Raw genomic sequence first — 20561 nt, 5'->3', positions numbered from 1 at the left:
AATAGAACAACCTACTGTGACACAAGAACCAGCAGGATCTCTAAAAAGTGTGAAGAAAGAACTAGAAGGATTTGTTGTAACACAGGAATCAGCAGAAAATGAAGGAGAAGATATAAAGTCACCACGGCCTACCCAAACTGTTATGAAAAAAGAAAAAGAGGTATTGGTTGTAACACAGGAATCAGGAGGAAATGGCAAAGAAGACATAAAGTTACCCCGGTTTACCCAAGCTGAACAAGAAGAAGAAACATTGACTGGGAATGGAGAAGAAGACATAAACTCACCCCGGCCTACCCAAATGGAACAAGAAGAAGAAGCAGTTACGCAGGAATCAGTACAGAATGAAGAAAACGTAAAATCACCCCGGCCTACCCAAACTATTATAGAACAAGAAGAAGAAACAATAGCTGGAAATGGAAAGGAAGACATCGGATCATCCCAGCCTACTCCAATTATCACAGAGCATAAAATCCTTGTTGATGCCTTTACACAAACAGAACCTCCCTCTGTTAGTGATGCATGCACAGAGACCACTAGTTTTCAAGAATTAAAAGGAAAATGGTGGAGAGAATATGAGCTGTCACAAGGCAAAGCATTCCAACAGCAAAAGGGGATCTGGTTCAATTATGCATATAAGAACTGGGAAGCATTGGAGCAGTCTAGAGCTCAGTACAAAGAAATTAAGGAACTAAAAGCTAGACTGTCCCAGATGTTTGAGTTTTTCCAAAGAATACTTGCCACAAGGAAACCCTCTTTCAACTATGCAACATTTTTGACGGAACAACTGACATTCTTACAGATAAAGGCAGTTAGAGAAGGTAGACCTCATCAGGTGGTTACATCAGAAAAATTTATTCAAACCTTTGCAGAGGTACCCAAAAATGATCAGAATTTGTTGTGCGAGCTTTATCTCCACAATGAAGCCATGTCCGAAGAGAGAAACATGAATATACTCCCTCTTGTTGGCGACATACAGCTCAGAGCTTTCATTTCCTTTTTAGCCAACCAACTCATGTGGCAAAACGCCTTTATCTCAGCACAACATAATGAACAGAACTGCCTTCTTTGGATCAGGGCTGAATCTCAAAATGCAGTCACTTTCATTGCACAGCACCAGAGAATGTTAAGTGAGCCTGCAATGAAGGATCACATCAGGCAACTACAAGCAGTGGTCCTGCGAGATTGCCAACACTATGTGAGAACCAAGGCACCTTTGGCTATTAAGGCTAACAACCTATTTTGGGAAAACTATCCCAAGGAAAGGCAAGAGTATCATCCTTATAATCCACCCAATTTACAAGCAGCAATTTCAAGGGTACCTTACTATGTTAAAATGTATGGAGCAATGTGCTGAGAATTGGATTGGCTACAGATTTAAATTTCCACTTCTATGGTTATCTGGTCAGCAATACAAGGGTCAGTTTGGATTATCAAAGAAAGAAGAGGCGGCAGCATGGAGGCAAATACAGACTGTCTGTGGGTTCAGAGACAAGTTTGATGCCACTTTCTATAGCTACTGTCTCAGTAATTTACACTGTTCATCCCAGTACTCCGACTCAGATTCAGAGTAAGCATTGCATGAGGACATGCAATCTCTTCAGCTGGGGGGGATGTTAGGACTCCAAATTGACCATTTTGACCTTGTATTTTTGCTATAATATTACCCTTTTTCAGTTCATAAGTTGAAAGCTTTGATTACATAATGACCTAATCACCCCAAGGTATGAAGTAACTCTCCGCATGACTATGTGTTTAATTATTCATTACATATTCATGTTATCTTTATATTTATCTTTGGAAAAGCTAACTAAGTTGCTAAGTAACCGTTGAACTGTCTAAAGTCTGCAGAAATTATAATTCATAGTTGTTGTAACACCAGAAACAGCAACTACGCAGTTGCTGCAACACCAGAAACAACAACTACGCAGTTGCTACAGCACCAGCAACAGCAACTATCTAAAGCAGGGAAATGTTATTTTGCAAACAACTGGAATACCGGAAATAACAAACGGCAACTATCAGAAGATCGCCAGAATTCCATGCTGATGTAGCATGATCAGCAACTGTCCAAAAAGGGTAAAACACGGTTACAGTTGCTAAAAACATCAGAAACAGCATGAGTTTACTAAACAAGCAACAATGGGGAAGCGGCAAAGGATAGTGCGAGGATTCCAAGAAGACGGTTGAAGTTTGGTTACCAGCTGTGTAACAGTAAGAGACCCAAGAAAGAATACACTGTCACACTGTTGTAACAGCATCCTGTAACAAGGATGGATTTCTTATTTTTGATAGAAAGGTTTAACTGAATGAACTATGACAGTTTATTGTAATAGATGTCTCCTCTATAAAGAGGAGACATCTACATTAGAGAAGGAGGGGGAGAAAAACAGTTTGTAAGGGAAATTTTGAAAGACAACAGCAAAGTCTGAACTTTTATTGTAACTGGATCTTTTGGCAGATGAATAGAAAATTGTTCTGAGCACCTAATCCAGCATTTGTGTTCTGGGGAATCTTGTGAGAGGGACAGGGCCCACCTTCCTCACAAGATTCACCCATTTATTTTCTGTCAAGTGTGTAAGTGTGTTTGGAAATTTCTTTTTGCTGGCACTCTGTTTTGGATTCTGTAGCATTACCTTTGATAATTTCCTTTTTGCTGGTACTCTGTTTTGTTAATCGTTTGAAGCTGTAAAAGAATACTTCACCGGTGAATTAGAATTGCAGTGTGTATTAGCAATCTGGTTATAGGGGCAGGTGCTGAAGGTCCTTACCTAGAGGATAGCGTCCTGATCCTCTGCTAACAGAGCATCCATCACTTTTCTTTTCAGATTTGTAATCTTAGTTAACTGCTTTCATTTTATCTTTGCAATGCACTGTTATAACATAGAGTGAGGATCGTGTATACTACAGTTTTTTTAATGCTTTTAGAATTAAGTACATACAGTACGCGGTAGCCTTTGAAATAAAAGACTTTCCCAGGTTGACAATTTAATGTGGTACTTGACTGTTTAATCAATAAACAATTCAACTAGTCAACAATGAGAAGGTTCAAACGACCAACCTCATTTTAAGCAAAAATGAATTGAAAATCAAACTAAAACTGTATCTATGCTAAATCATGCATATGTTCTTTTAAGTTGCAAATATCCAGCATGGGCTTCGAGAGCATTGGTTGGCCGACCTCAGATTTTAATTGTCCTGTAAATAAGGAATTGGCAAGAGTTGGCGCTATCTTCTCGGTGGATGTTATGAGGCATTTCAGATTCATCCATTGGCTATGTGGCTTTACCAGATAATGCCAGTAAGTGTCCCAGTTTGACTTGTTTATCTGTTTAATTGGCTCTGCCTTTTCTTCTGCCATTTTCTTCCACCTTGTTTGAAGCTGCTGTGCCTTTGGGAGGAATCCTAGAGTGGTCTCTGATATTAAATTTGCTTTGTGCAGATTTTCGTTGATGCATTTGATGACATTGTTTGCTGTTGTTGCTGCCTCTTCCATCGCCTGCTCTGCTTCCTTGCGCTGTGCATCCCAATTCCCAAATATCATTTCCTTACGAGATTCATCGATCTTGGGCAATTCCACTTTTCTTCCTTCCTCTGATTTTTTCCAATTCAAAAAGTCATAAACTTTCTTAAAAACTGAATCATAACCAAGTCGTAAATCTATGACTTGATTTGTAATGTTATTGCTTTTTTCGCAATGGGAATTCCATTGTGAGATCCTTTGGCAGAGTGTTTCTTCCTGTTGCAAGAGTTGGTCATTGAGGGCAAGGGCTTTTGTTATGAATTCTTCAATTTTAGAGTCGTCCTTATGTAGTGCTATTGTGGCTTGTAAATGTTCTTCTTTAGTGGCCAAAGTGTTTTGATAATTCAACTACATTTGCTGGAATTCCTGTTGTAGCTTTTCCAATTGTATCTCTGCTTCTCGGCTGACGCTGGCCTGCTATAGTTGCTATCTCAAAAACAAAATGTTATCCTCCTTTTCTTTTAATAGCATTTGAACTTCAGTTGCCTTATCAATTGTTGCAGAAGCATACGCTTTTGCGATCTGAGAGAGCCTAGTTAGGTTTTTCGATGGATCTATAGTTGGGTTTCACCAAAGAACATCCAAAGGTTCAGCATCTAGAGAGAGCATAGTATCTATTTTTCGTTTCTTCCTTTGTCTCCTGACAACAAACTTATGTTGTGGTCTATAAAATACATCTAGAGGAGGAATCTCTTCTATTTGCAGTACAATTTCGGATAATGGAGCAACATGAATACGTTCTGTCTCTTGAGTATTAATAACCCCTTCTATTATCATCTCTATGGATGTCTCCCCTGGATTTATCAGTGGCTCTGCAATCTGTTCCTCGGTGTTGATTAGCTCACTAAAATTCTCCCACTCCTTTTCTAGATCTACTACAATTGGCTTTGTTGGCTTTGCGAGGGGAGCGGGAGTCTCAGCCTGTTTTGGGGACAAAAACTGCTGGTCAAGCTTTTCTATAGACTGAGCTATATCTTTGATTGACCCTTCACTTCTACTATTTTCACTCCTTGACTGCTTATTGGATTTTTCAGTTGATTTCCTTTCGGACTTTGATTTAGACTTCTCTTCTCCTGAACTTCCACTTATGCTAATACTGGGAGTAGGCTCCCTTATTGGTTCAATGCACAATTTGTCCAATGGGACATTTTCCAACCTCTGTTCTCTGTAATGGTTAAACTCTTGAAGTTTTCCTTGGTCAAACTGAATTTGTGCCATATGTAGACTCTCTTTGAGAGTGCTCTTCTGCTGAAAGACATCATCGAAGAGATTGTCTTCTTTAATAAACACTTTTATTTTGACCATCGTTGTAAAATTCTTTATAATATCAAAGGGATCATACTGCCTCCCTGGGAAATTTGGTAGTTGTAGACATAGCATATTATGAACCTCTTTACAAGCATGAACTAAATCAAATAATGCAAAAGCCCCGCAGACTACAGGGAATTGAGGCCAGATGGCCTTCTTAGAATTCTTGAGTTCTCTGCTCATTCCCTAGGTCTGGTAAGCTATTTCTTGGGCCATTAGTTTGTCGAGGACATACAAAGAAAGTACTTGAGGTGAAGCAACACTCCAAAACACCCTAATGTATGTGAAAAACTCCTCCCCAAACCACCTTCCCACAAGGAGAATGTCAATTTCAGCTTCTGGGGGGAATCTTGGGGCGTCTTTGTTATATAGCATTTTATGAATAGGGATTGTCACTCCATGACAAATCTTGTAGAAATGTGGGATGAAATTGGATTCCCACAGTTCTTTGTGATAAACCTAAAGAGGAAGAGGGTTATGTACTATCCATTTCCACCCCATGATAGGAAAATCGGAGACAAAAAAAAAGGCATCCATGACATAGGCACTTAAAAAGAATGGAGGGTAAAACCTCTGAGCAAAACTTCTTTTAGTTCGATAACTTAAAATAGCAGAGGCTAAATTATCTGATAAAATCTGGGCCCAATCCATTATGGTGGCATTGGTGGCCGCATCCAATAGAGGAAACCATTCTGATGAAAACTTGTTGATATCTGGCTTCCCAAATAGTCTACATAACATTGCATAGTGAAAAAATAAGGAGAATAGAAAGAACCAGTGGTATACATACCATTTGTATCCTTCTTTAATGGTTTCTCCTTCGCGGACCAGCTTTTTGTGTAGTCTACCAAATCCTTGTTCTCTTTGGCAAATTTTTCCACAAATTGTTTTTTATAACTGGCCTGAGGTTTTGGCAAGTGATACATACGCCTCAAATTACTTGGGGTAGATGAACCCATGACCTCCTGGTTCTGTGTCTTGAATTTCCTATCAGATATATTAGCGTGGTCTATAATCCATTTTACCATATCCATGTAGGGGATTATCTTCAGCCTCGTGACAATACGGTGCAGAAAAGAGCATGCAAGCTCTGTTAGTGATGCTTTAGATGAGCCGCATCCATCTGCTGTAAACGTAACTTGCATAATCCTTGGGTTTTCTTCTTCTAACAGTCGGTACATGGCTTCCTAGGTAGATATCCCTACTTCCTTAGTACAAGTGGTGTCTGTAAATAACAGAGTCATCTCTGATTTTTCAGGTGCAGGAGCTTTGCCTTTCTTTCCCTTTACGCTCTGCGTCCTGCTCTGCATACTGCTCTTCAAAATGGTAAGCAGAGAACAAAGATACAATAAGGTTGATGGTGAATAATGAACAAAAATAAGGTGATGGGAAAGATTTTAATTTGTTAAATCATATCAAAGATATCACCTTGCATGAGATGGTCCTTTGAAATAGATCTGAATCATTTTTAATAAATAACCATCAATGGACCATTAAGATAAAATTTAATGCTCATAACTTTGCATCGAATGACGAAAAGTACTGTCATTGATCTCTGAGCCCTTAGATCTGCGATAAAGAAATTTTGCAATTTGCTTCGTAATATCACAGATCGTGATATCGCAAAAACCTATTATCATTAACAACTGTCATTTCGTCGGGTGGCTGCGAGAAGCTTATCACATTTCAGAAAATTTGGGCATTTTACGTTAAGTGGCGCTGTGACATTTGAAATCTGCGATATGCGATGAGGTTATAAATTTTATGATCTCACATTCTTGCATTCTCACCTTTTCGAAGAGTTACTTATGTGAGGGATGCTCGCCATGACCCATTTTGCGATGTGTTGCGATCATTAACAAGTGGGTTTTTAAAAGTTTTACTTAGTACTCAAGACTTTCCGTTTACAAGGGTTTCCCTAACTTTTGTAGTTAGATGGCGCTTTTGGTAAGGAGGCTTAATATTTGTAATGTTTTCTATGCGCATGAAGCATGAAAAGGTAGGGATTCATATTTTTGGGAGTTTTTCTTTGATGTCATGTTTTATTGAAAACAAAAAGGCAATCTTAAATTCTAAGATTCGATTTTTTAGAAGGGTCCCCATTCATTAGTCTTATCGCAAATACTAATGAAAAATTGGGGGGTTGTTGATGGTCACAACAATTGGCGATTCACTTGAAAGAACCAATTATCTCTTATGGTTTTTTGGATTTTCTAAAACTTCTAAAATAGAAATGTTTTTGGAAAATCAAACTTTATTGTAAAAATATAAGGTACACAGTGCTATTTGCTAACAATAACATCTTGTTCCATCTATTCCCATTCTGATTATCTTCTTCCCAGAGTTATTCATTGTATCTACATCAGTCATTACTTGGCTTATAAAGATAAAAACAAAGACATATCCTTAGATCAGTTTAGGTATACTCATTTGTCGTAGGTAGAGCCTATGCTGCCAGTAGGCATTCATAGCCTCGACAGGGTTACCTATTACCCAACAATGATCCAATATCCTACTCAAGAAGTATGCAGTTTTCAAAGATAAATCCTCATCTACACTTATTGCTTTTTCTTTTTTCTTTTAATTCTTAAAGAACAATGTCTTGTTTTGGTGGCCAAATTTGACAGTGCCATTCACTTGATTTATAACTTAACTAAACGAGTTGGCTCATAATGAGACCCCTTGTCTTTTGATTGAAACAATCTCGAGTCATTACCTTGTTTTGGTATGTAGTTTGGTAATGTTAGTTAGTTATAATCTTTATGATCATGATAAGCCGGCTCTTGATGAGGCCTCTTATTCTTTAAGTTTAAAGTGCATCACTGGATTATTCTTTGAAAATTGCAATTTTCTAAAGTGGGGAGGAAGTCATTGGTTCCTTAAGAGTTCTTCTGGACGATAATTGTAGAGTTCTTAAAAGTAGCTTTTCTGTAGAGGATCTTTGTATTTTTGTTGATACTTTTCATGACTGATATAAAGAAAACTTCTACTAAAGGTTGTTTTTAATCAAAACTTGTAAAGTTGAAACAAAAGAACAAGTAAAATCTTCAGAATTATAGCACTTGACCTTATGTTTCAAAAATAAAGATTAATTCTCCTAATCATCTCTACTTATACAAGCGAAAAACAAAATTGATAAGAGACACTACTTTTTCCATGGAAACCAAAGGTAAACATTTTCAATCTGTTTTATTATCAAAAAAGAAAAAACAAGCTAAAAATAATAATTTACAAAAATAGAAGAGGTCATCTTCTATGGAAAGTATTTTTTAAGGATCTGCCCATTAACAGGTAAAGACTCTCTTTTCCATGCTAAGTCTTGTAAAATGAAATTCGATGGACCTATGATCTCAACAATTTGGAATGGTCTAAGCCACATTCATTGAAATTTAGTATGCTTGCCTTTCTCTTCATGAGCTTTATCCCATTTTAATACTAAATCTCCAAGTTGAAAATATTTTCTAGATACCAAGTTTGAATAAAAAGAGGCTTTTACTAATTGTTGATGATGTGCATGAGTAATTCTGGCCTATTCTCGTTCCTCTTCTAGCTTATGAATCTGTGATTGTCTTAGTTGCAAGGATGAGGAAGGAGTTTCTTCGATGAACTGAACTAAGGCTAAAGAAGGAATAGCTAGATGTGTTGGGAGGACCACTTCTTTCCCATAAACTAAATTAAAAGGAGAAGTGCCAATAGAAGTTTTCTGAGTTATTCGATCTGCCAAAAGAGCGTTCATCAAAGACTTATGCCAATTTCTATGATTTTGATCAATAGTCCATTTAATGATTCTAATAAGGTTTTTGTTTGTTGATTCGGCCAACCCATTTCCTTGCGGGTAATAATTGGCAGAATACTTAAGTTTAAAACCTCTTTTGAGTGAAAATTTAGTCATAGAATTACCACATAAATATGATGCATTATCAAACATTAAAGCCGAAGGTAAGCCAAACCTGGTAATTATGAATTGATCAATAAAATCAATGATACTCTCAGAGTTGGCTAACTTGAGTGGAACTGCTTCTACCCATTTAGTAAAGTAATCGGTAGCTGTAAGGATGTACTTATGTTGTTTAGAAGAGTGAGGAACAATCTCACCTATTATATCTAATCCCCATTGTTCAAATGGTTGATCGATGTTGACCGGCTGTAATGGCAACGATGGCTTCCTCTGTCTTCCCGCAACAGTTTGACAAATCCAATATCTTCTTACATAGTTGTGTATATCCTTAAATAATGTTGGCCAGTAGTAGCCTACGTGAAAGATTTTGTGTGCTGTCGCATCTCCTACATAATGTCCACCTGCTGATCCATCATGAATTTCCTGCAATACTTTTTCAGCTTTAGATTTCTCAAGGCATCTAAGAAGAATAGAATCATAATTCATCCTAAAGAGTACATTATTTACAATTTGATATTGCTCAACTTTTAATCTCAGGGAACTTTTCTTTGTATGATTCAAATGTGAAGGAGCATATCCATTATTTAAGTAAAACATGATATCAGCATATCTTGATTCATTATCGTTTAGGCTTACCTCATACATTTGTACCTCACTATTTGGGGACTGTATCTCTGATATGTGCGATGCTCTAGCCAACATCCTGCAAAAATCTTGACCTTTTACAATATTTGCTGGCTTGATTTCAGCGTCATATTCTTGCAGGGTTGTGACCCAATTTGCTCTCTTTTCACCCACGTCTTTTTGTACCAAAATATTTCTTACCGCTGGAAATGGTACTACTATTTTTGTATGAGTATTGAGAAGAAAGGGTTTGAAATGTTTGATCACTTTGAATACAGTGTAAGCCTATTTCTGAATGTCGGAATAATTTAATTCAACTCCTTGCAAGTTTGAACTGAAGAAGGAAATTGGGGCTTCGGCTTTATCTTGGTTGGCTTGTGTAAGTATTGCAGCATATGATTTCTCAGAGGCAAATGTATACAAAATGAAAGGATCAGAAAAGTTTGGAGTCGCTAGAGATGGGGAATTTATAATCACTTGCTTTATCAGGTTGAATGCTTCATGTTCTGCCTGACCCCATTTGAAGAGAGAGTTTTTCTTAATCATTTCTTGAAGAGGTGACACAATTCTTGAGAAGTCGGGGACAAATCTTTTAACGAAATTGATCTGACCAAGAAAGGATTGCATTTCTTTTTTGTTATGGGGTAAGGATATCTCAGAAATCTCCTTAATCCTATCTAGATCAATATGGATTCTAGATTTAGACACTATGAATCCGAGAAGCTTTCCTTCACTTAATGAAAAAAAAGACTTTTTTGGATTAAGTGAAATCCCATATTTTTGACATCGTTGGAAGATGTATTTTAAATCTCTGTGGTGCTTACTATGTTTTTTATAATACACTGTTATGTCATCTAAGTAAATCACCACTGACTTATTCACTAATCCTTTAAATGCAATATCCATGGCCCTTTGAAATGTGGCACTGACATTAATCAGCCCGAATGGCATCTTTTGATATGCATACGTGCCCCATTTCGTTCTAAATGTTGTTTTCAATTGATCATCCGGGTGGACTAAAATTTGGTTATACCCTGAGAAGCCATCTAAAAAGGACATCAGTTCAGACCCTGAAACTGCTTGTAATATCTGTTCCATAGGGGGTAGCGGAAAATTATCCTTTTGGCAGGCTTTATTGAGATTTCGAAAATCAGTACAAATCCAGATGTCTCTGTTCTTCTTTCTAACTAGTACTAGGTTGGAAACCCATCTAGAATGTCGAACAGGAAAAATAATTTTGGCTTTCAGTAATTTGTTCAACTCAGACTTAATCTGGTTTTCCAAATTAGCATGGATTTTCCTTAGCTTTTGCTGGACTTGTTTTTTGTCAGCGATCATCGGAATTGTATGCTGTATGAGTGAAGTGTCGTAAGTTTTAAAGTCATCATAATTCCAGGAAAAAACATTTTTATACTGTTTCAACAATCGAATGAAGGATGATTTCTCCTCGGGAGCTAGACCAAGACCTAAGTTGATATTCTGCAGTTTTATGTTTGTTCCTAGATTCACTAATTCATATCTCAGAGTTGAACTCTGAAGTTTTGAATTGGTGGACCTTTTGAATCTGTCCTTTAAATCATATAGGTTTTCCAACTTGACTACAGATTTGGGTATAGCGTTATTTGTGCTTCCTTGTTCTAAATGTTGGTCATGTTGGTCTTCATCAATTACCTGGTTATTGTAAGACCCTTTTGAAGTCAGAAAACTTGCAATATCGAGATCATCATTAAAAACTCTCCAGTTGGTAACATTGTCCAAGATGGAGGGTCTAAAGATTAATTCGATCGAGAATCTGTCTAGACTAAATTCTTCTGAGGGAATGAGCTTGGAAGCTACATTAGTAAGGAGGTCAGCACTAACATCTCTGGGAATAGATGAAATATTGAATGCTATAAAGTGTGAAGTCAGGTCTTGTACTAACGATTGATAATGCTTCAAGTGACCTAATAGACAATGTATAGTATTTCTTACCTTCTTGATATCAATCTGAGAATCACCAAAGACTTGTAGATATTTGATATCAAGCCTGATTGCCTTGTATAACCATTGAACTAGAGCTTCATATTCGTGGTATTGTTTGTGCAATCAAACTCGAGTTTATAGGTTAGCATGGTTTTCTCTCCTTTTGGACTAATTAATATACAACCTGCTCCTGCTCCATCATTAGACTTAGAACCATCAAAAAATAATTTCCAAAACAAAGATTTATTTACAAGCCTATTTACAAAATTAATGCATTTAGAACTATCTTTTTGAGAAAAAAATTCTATCTGAGATAAAACTAAATTTTATAAAAAAAGGTGAAGTGTGTGCATTGAAATTCCCTAAGAACGAATCAATAGAATAGTTTCCAATTATATTATTTCTATATGTTATAGGTTCATTTTCTCCTTCTAACTCTGATACTATGTACTTTTGGTGTCTTTCTCACTCAACCTTTATCTGATTTGGTTTACCATTGTAAGGGAGCCACATATGTGACCAATCGGTCGCAAAGTAACCGTGAATCTTCTCTGACCAATCTCTGCTAAGAATTAATCCATAAAATTCAGGAATGTCTACAAAAAGTATATCAATGACTTGAAATACCTTTGGATTCGATGAAAATCTTATGGTCACTTGATTAAGCTCACCGATAACCTCAACTTGTGATCGATCCAGCTATACTATGTGTACTACAGACTTTTGAGGTTGGACATTTAACTTTGTGCAAACTGTCTAAGGCAAAATATTAGATGAAGCACCAGATTCTACCAAACAATTATGCAAATTTTTATTGAAAACTTCAAAGGTAAGGAGGAATGGAGGAGTATGGGATTTTGACCTTCCTCCAATTAAAGCAATGTCATTTGGATCGACTTTATTTGACATACTAGTTGGAGGTCTTCCCATTTCATGAGTAGCTTGTGAGATTACAACGGCAGGTAGAGGCGCAATCGGTACTGCATGCAGCTCTTTCAAAAGTAGTTTTTGTTGATGCTTTAATTTACTTAACTCATGAAAAGTGATGTTGGCCATAGTCTTCTTCATGTCTTCAACAATATTATACTCCATTTCATAGGAAATGATAAGTGATTTAGCTGGAGTTGTTGAATCAGATTGGACTGGGCTTGTCTGAGTCGCCTTTGGTGAGGATTTCTTACCTGCAATTTTATCTTTAGAGGCTGGACTTAGGTTTTTCTATTTAGAACTGGATTGTGGAGTATCAAGTTGATTTCTACTTATGGTAGTCACTGGTAATACATCTTGATCTTCTTCATCTGGAAGACTGAAGTTCGACATTCCTTGTAGTTCTACAACCTCATCATCATTAGTATGTTCCTCATTCGAAACTTCATCTTCTTCCCCTTCTGATTCTGCGTTTTTTATAGCATTGGGAGGCTTCGAATCAGTTGAAGGATTTTTCCTGAAAGGTTTGAAAGGTTTCTTGGAAGAGGTCTCTGCCACTTGTTTCTTAATATCAACCATTTCGTTGGACATGGTTTTTAAAACTTTCTGTAACCCTTCCAAGTCGAATGGGTCCTTTGATTGTTTTTTCTTATGGCCATCTCTAAAAGCGACCTTTTTAGACTTTCTCTCATTTACGACGTTTTTCTTTTCTAAAGCTAGGATACGTTTTTCCACCGCTATCGCTTCTTTCATATTTTCAGCCAACGTTGGCTTGGTAGCCCTATCTACAAAGATTGCTATGTTCGAAGGTAAGGTAGAATTATACCATTCACTTCGAACTTCTTCGCTAGATTTAGATGCAGTAGGGATTTTATTTAAGAGTTTATTAAATCGCAATTTGAAATCTTTGATAGGTTCTATTGATTCAGTTTTAAGATTTAAGAGGTCACTGATTAATGTCACTATAGACCTATCGTCACTGAATTTTGTCAAGAACTTCTCTTGGAAAATATTCCAATTGGTAATGGATCCTGATGGTAATGAAAAATACCAGGACCCGGCTTCTCCTTGTAAGGTATATGGGAAAATCCTAACAACAACGTCTTCTTCAGTGACTCGATTTAAATTTCTTGACAACATAAAGTTGTTTATGTGTTCTTCTGCTAGTACGCTTATATCTGGGTTAAAATTTGGCAGCCATTTTTTAGGATGAGTCGGAAATTGACTCAAAGGTGTAGGCATTGTGACTACCCCTGGATTGTTCCATGGTCTCTATGCCATTGTTGAGATACTAACAGAGGAAAGCACAGATGAAGTTACAAGTGGTTGGGGAGACGATGTTGAAGTTACAGTACCTTGTTGAACAACAATATGGAGTTGTGGAGTGGATGGTTGACTTTGCAATGGATTAGATGAAATGGACGACGATGATGAAAGAGTCTCACTATCAGACCCTTCCGGTGTCTTCCTTTCTCTTTTTCTTTTAGGCAGAGGAAATTCTGTTGGTTCAATACCAAGCTTTTCACTCTGTAATCTGGTAAGAGGATGGGAAGGAATGTATTGCGAAGTCACACTACCTTGAGATAACTCATATTTATGTGGTGATATTGAAAATACTTGAAGTTTATGAATCAAATACTGAACTTCAGGAGGTTCAAGAGTCGATTTATCCAAGATGTTCAAGTTTTCAGCAGGGGTTGTTGTTTTCTCAACTTCTCGCTTGGAGATTGGAGATTCAGAATGTGATGGAGAAGTCGACGGAGATGATGAGGGGGATTTACTCTTAGAATGGGTTTTGGATTTAAATTCGTTCGCCATTCATAGTTCAAGCCCTCCTTCTAGTGCCAAATATGTTGAAGGCCTGAAAATCGAGTCTACATCAAGGGGGATAACCACCCAGTCCGGACCTTGAAAGTAGTTCCTTTTCCGTTTGGAATAGTGGCTCTCATTGGGGATGATGGGACCAGTTTCCCAATCTGTTTATGATGGTGAAATAACAGGATGATGTTTTTCTGTTTTGGGTTTATGGGGTGAATGCTTTATTCTAAATTTAATCTATCTCTTAACTAACATATGCAATTTATTCTAATGAAAGAAAACATCTAACTTTAAACTATCTCGAGAGTAACTCTTTACTTATGCGATCTAAAATAATTTCCAACAACAATTGATAATAAAAATAATTCAATTACTACGAGAAAGGAATCCATTAAAAATGATTGTTTCGTATAAAAAATTAGCCGAAACAAGTATGATAAACATATCGCATAAGAGTTATTCATATACTCAACATAAAAAAGAATAGTTATCACCGTACAGAAGTGCAATAGTGACAACTGAACGTTCAGGCTTTCATATATCAATAATTGAAAATAATTTATCACTTGGCACATAAGTAAAAAGTATTAGCAGATAAAAGTACCATTGGTAATAGGTTCTACTCATGAGCTTCAACAATATAGATTTATCTTCAAATAACTCAATATCCACTAAGAGTACAAAAGTTCATTTCAGTAGCAAACATCAAACTCAGATATAAATAAATCTCGTTCCATTAATTTATAAAAACCCCCTCAGTGAGGGGAAAATTGCACATTCTGAAGAATTGTTTTTTGATAAAATTCTAGACCCTTCTCTAATGCAATGAGAAGGGTTAAAATACTAGTATCTAAAATCTAAAAATAGTTATTACAAAAATAGATGAGGAGGTTCAAATGACCAACCTCATTTTAAGCAAAAATGAACTAAAAATCAAACTAAAACTGTATCTATGCTAAATCATGCATTTGTTCTTTTAAGTTGCAAATATCCAGCATGGGCTTCAAGAGCATCGATTGGCCGACCTCAGATTTTAATTGTCCTGCAAATACAGAATTGGCAAGAGATGGTGCTATCTTCTTAACAGAGGTTATGAGGCATTTTAGAGTCATCCACTGGCTATGTGGCTTTACCAGATACTGCCAGTAAGTGTCCTAGTTTAACTTGTTTATCTGTTTAATTGACTTTGCCTTTTCTTCTGTCGTTTGCTTCCACCTTGTTTGAAGCTACTGTGCCTTTGGGAGGAATCCTGGAGTGGTCTCCGATATTAAATTTTCTTTGTGCAGATTTTCGTTGATGCAATTGATGACATTGTTTGTTGTTGTTGCTGCCTCTTCCATCACCTGCTCTGCCTCCTTGAGTTGTGCATCCCATTTCGAAAATATCATTTCCTAATGAGATTCATCAATCTTGGGCAATTCCGCTTTCTTCCTTCCTCTGATTTCTTCCAATTCAAAAATTCAGAAACTTTCTTAAAAACTGAATCATAACCAAGTCATAAATATACGACTTGATTTGTAATGTTATCGCTTTTTTCGCAATGGGAATTCCATTGTGAGATCCTTTGGCAGATTGTTTCTTCCTGTTGCAAGAGTTGGTCATTGAGGGCAAGGGATTCTGTGATGAATTCTTCAATTTTAGGGTTGTCCTTATGCAGTGCTATTGTGGCCTGTAAATGTTCTTCTTTAGTGTCCACACTATTTTGATAATTCAACTGCATTGGCTGGAAGTCCTGTTGTAGTTTTTCCAATTGTATCTCTGCTTCTCGGTTGGCATTGGTCTGTTGTAGTTGTTGTTTCAAAAACAAAATTTTATCCTCCTTTTCTTTTAACAGCATTTGAACTTTAGTTGCCTTATCAATTGTTGCAGAAGCATACGTCCCTCTAGTCTGAGAGAGCCTAGTTAGGTTTTCCGATGGACTTGTACTTGGGTCTTGCCAAAGAACATCCAAAGGTTCAGCCTTTGGAGAGAGCACAGTATCTATTTTTTGTTTCTTCCTTTGTCTCCTAACAATAGCCTTATGTTGCGGGCTATAAAATACATCCGGAGGAGGAATCTCTTCTATTTTCAGAACAATTTCGGATGATGGAGAAATAGGAATATGTTCTGTCTCTTGAGTATTAATAAACCCTTCTATTATCATCTCTATGGATGTCTCCCTAGGGTTTATTAGTGGCTCTGCAATCTGTTCCTTGGTGGTTATTAGCTCATTAAAATTCTCCCACTCCTTTTCTAGATCTACTACAATTGGCTTTGCTCACTTTGCGAGAGGAGCGGGAGTCTTGACCTATTTTGGGGATAAAACCTGCTGGTCAGGTTTTTCTATAGACTGAGTTGTATCTTTGATTGACCCTTCACTTCTATTGTGTTCACTCCTTGACTGCTTATCAGATTTTTCAGCTGATTCCCTTTCAGACTTTGATTTAGACTTCTCTTCTCCTGAACTTCCACTTATGCTAATACTGGGAGTGGGCTCCCTTATTGGTTCAATGCGCAATTTGTCCAATGGGACATTTGCCAACCTCTGTTCTCTGTAATGGTTAAACTCTTGAAGTTTTCCTTGGTCAAACTGAATTTGTGCCATATGTAGAATCTCTTTGAGAGTGCTCTTTTGTTGAAAGACATCGTCGAAGAGATTGACTTCTTTAGTAAACACTTTTATTTTGACCATCATTGTAAAATTCTTTATAATATCAAAGGGATCGTATTTCCTGCTTGGGAACTTTGGTAGCTGTAGACATAGCATATTATCAACCTCTTTAAAAGCATGACCTAAATCAAATAATGCAAAAGCCTTGCAGACTATAGGGAATTGAGGCCAGATGGCCTTCTTAGAATTCTTGAGTTCTCTGCTCATTCCCCCAACACCACAGGTCTGGTAAGCTATTTCTCGGGCCATTAGTTTTTCAAGAACATACAAAGGAAGTACGTGAGGTGAAGAAATCCTCCCAAATACCCTAATGTATGTGAAAAACTCCTCCCCAAACCACCTTCCCACAGGGAGAATGTCAATTTCAGCTTCTGGGGAGAATCTTGGGGCGTCTTTGTTATATAGCATTTTATGAATAGGAAGCATCACTCCATGACAAATCTTGTAGAAATGTGGGATGAAATTGGATTCCCACAGTTCTTTGTGATAAACCTGAATAGGAAGAGGGTTCTATACTGTCCATTTCCACCCCATGATAGGAAAATCAGAGACAAAACAAATGGCATCCATGACATAGGCACTTAAAAAGAATGGAGGGTAAAACCTCTAAGCAAAACTTCTTTTAGTTTGATAACTTAAAATAGCAAAGGCTAAATTATCTAATAAAATTTGGGCCCAATCCATTGTGGTGGCATTGGTGGCCGCATCCAATAGAGGCAACCATTCTGATGAAAACTTGTTGATATCTAACTTCCCAAATAGTCTACATAACATTGTAGCAGCGAAACAATAAGGAGAACAGAGAGAGCCACTGGTGTACATACCATTTTTATCCTTCTTTAATGGTTCCTCCTTCACGAACCAGCTTTTTGTTTAGTCTGCCAAATCCTCATTCTCTTTGGAGAATTTTTCCCCAAATTGTTTGTTATAACTAGCTTGAGGTTCTGGTAGGTGATACATACGCCTCAAATTACTTGGGGTAAATGACCCCATGACCTCCAGGTTCTGTGTCTTGAATTTCCTATCAGATATATTAGCATGGTCTATAATCCATTTTACCATATCTATGTACGGGAGTATCTTCGGCCTTGCGGTAATACGGTGCAGAAAAGAGCATGCAAGCTCTATTAGTGATGCTTCCGATGAGCCACATCCATCTGCTGTAATTGTAACTTGCATAATCCTCCGGTTTTCTTCTTCTAACAGTCGGTGCATGGCTTCCCAGGTAGATATCCCTACTTCCTTAGTACAAGTGGTGTTTGTAAATAACGGAGTCATCTCTGATTTTTCGGGTGTAGGAGCTTTGCCTTTCTTTCCCATTATGCTCTGCATCCTTCTCTACATACTGCTCTTGAAAATCGTAAGAAAAGAACAAAGATACGATAAGGATGATGGTGAATAATGAACAAAAATAAGGTGATGGGAAAGCTTTTAATTTGTTAAATCATATCAAAGATATCACCTTGCGTGAGATGGTCCTTTGAAATAGATCTGAATCATTTTTAATAAATAACCATCAATGGACTGTTAAGCTAAAATTTAATGCTCATAACTCTGCATTGAACGATCGAAAGTACTATCATTGAACTCTGAGCCCTTAGATTTGTGATAAAGTGATTTTGCGATTTGCTTCGCAATATCGTAGATCGCAATATCACAAAAACCTATTATCATTATCAACCATCGTTTCATCGGGCAGCTGTGATATGCGATTTGCGAGAAGCTTATCGCATTTCACAAAATTTGGGCGTTTTACGTTAAGTGGCACTACGAAATTTGAAATCTGCAATATGCGATGAGGTTATAAGTTTTATTATCTCACATTCTTGCGTTCTCGCCTTTTCTCATTTTCAAAGAGTTACTTGTGTAAGGGATGCTCGCCATGATCCTTTTTGTGATGTGATGTGATCATTAACAAATGAGTTTTTTAAAGTTTTACTTAGTACTCGAGACTTTCCGTTTACGAGGGTTTCCCTAACTTTTGTAGTTAGATGGCGCTTTTGGTAAGGAGGCTTAATATTTGTAATGTTTTTTATGCGCATGAAGCATGAAAAGGTAGGGATTCATATTTTTGGAAGTTTTTCTTTGATTTCATGTTTTATTGAAAACAAAAAGGCAATCTTAAATTCTAAGATTCAATTTTTTAGAAGGGTCCCCATTCATTAGTCTTATCACAAATACTAATGAAAAATCGGGGGGGGGGGGGTGTGTTGTTGATGGTCACAACAGGTACATTATGTCTTCAACAATTTTTCCACTTTATAGTCTTAATTTGGTAGGAATATGATCGGATGATTCTTCCACTTGAATAAATACTCATAGTACTCCTTTCCCCTGGTTTTCTTGATTATTCTCCTTTCCAAAATATTCTCTGGTTGTAAAGGCTCTACTATTGGTAATTGCTTTTGCCATTGAGTTTGTTGTTGTCCTTTGTTTTCTATACCTTTTGATCTAGTTGATACTTGTATAGGTTACAAAATTGAATATGGGAGAGATTCCAATCCATAGTCACGATTCTATCTCGTAAGCATTTGCTGAAATTTACTTGAAGATCTTACAAAGACCAATTTTCTTCAATTTCAATTTATTATACTCTTTTATGAAATATTTCCTTCCTTAAATGTGTTATTACTAAGTCACCCACTTCAAATTTTTGTTCTCTCCTCTTAAGGTATGCTCTTGATTTGTATTTGAGGTTGCTTTCCTGTAATTTATGTTTTAACTGCTCATGGATTTCTTGCATAGTTGTGACAAAGTCTTCACCTACTACACTCCTTTGTTTTGTTCTTCCCAAGTTTCTAAGCTCATGAATTGCTCTTGGGTGCATTCCATGTATGCTTTGGAACGGACTCTTCCCAGTGCTTCTATTTGGAGAATCATTGTAGTAATACTTAGCATAGGAAAGCACCTAATCCCATTTCTTGGGATGGTCTCCAACCAAGCTCCTCAAGATATTCACCAAACTCTTATTAACTACTTCAATCTACCCATTAGTCTCAGGGTGATAGGATGAAATGAAACTCAATTTAGTCCCAAGTTTTTTCCATAAAGTCCTCTAGAAATTCTCCAAGAATTGAGTGTCTCTATCTGACATAATGCTCTTTGGCACTCCATGTAGTCTTACCACTTATCTAAAGAATAGTTTAGCAACATGGGTGGCATCACTAGTTTTAAAATAGGGGACAAAATGAGCCAATTTTTAGAACATGTCGACTACCACAAAGATTGAATCATTTCCCTTTTGTGTCTTTGGAAATCCCAATACAAAGTCCATACTCACCAAATCCCAAGACCAATATGGAATTAGCAATGGGATATACAACCCTATGTTTTGACTCTTCCCTTTTGCATGTTGAAAATCTCTATAATTATTCATGAACTTATGTACATAACTCCTTATCTTTGGCTAGAAATAGGAATGCTTCAGCTATTCATATGTTTTTTCATGTCTAAAGTGTCCACTAAGAGCTCCACTATGTTTCTCTTTAATTAAGTTCTCCCTCTTTGGGCACTTTGGAATGTAGAGTTGATTGTTCTTGAATAGAAGCCTCTCTTGTAGCCAGTAATCGAATCACTGGCCTGTATCTTGAATTATTGGGATTTTATAGGCTTCATAGGTTTCCATGAAGTCTGCATTAACCTCGTTTTGACAGTGCTAGACCTGCCAACATTAAGGGGATCTCCCTAATATGAAGTCCCAACTATACCTCACACCGTTTGGAGTAGGAGTCTCAGCAGTGGGTGGTAATGTTATGCCTTGAATGCAGAAACACACAAAGGAAAATATGATAAATTTGGGTGAGAGAAAGTGTGTGACCCTATGGATAGTCAAGAGAAATGCATGAAGGCTCTAA

General features: G+C 37.0%; 1 pseudogene; it reads left to right on the top strand.

Moving 5' to 3' along the window:
* The first annotated feature begins 15053 nt into the window (after positions 1-15053).
* LOC149233589 (elongation factor G, chloroplastic pseudogene) overlaps positions 15054-20561 on the top strand; it is a 70612-nt pseudogene continuing 65104 nt past the window's right edge.

The sequence above is a fragment of the Pinus tabuliformis genome, chromosome J, assembly GCF_031772625.1.
Source record: "Pinus tabuliformis cultivar Carrire ecotype Pingquan chromosome J, CPIR1, whole genome shotgun sequence".
In the NCBI taxonomy this organism is placed as follows: Eukaryota; Viridiplantae; Streptophyta; class Pinopsida; order Pinales; family Pinaceae; genus Pinus; species Pinus tabuliformis.
Note: the sequence above shows the minus strand (reverse complement) of the source record. Positions and strands in the feature narration are given on the sequence as shown.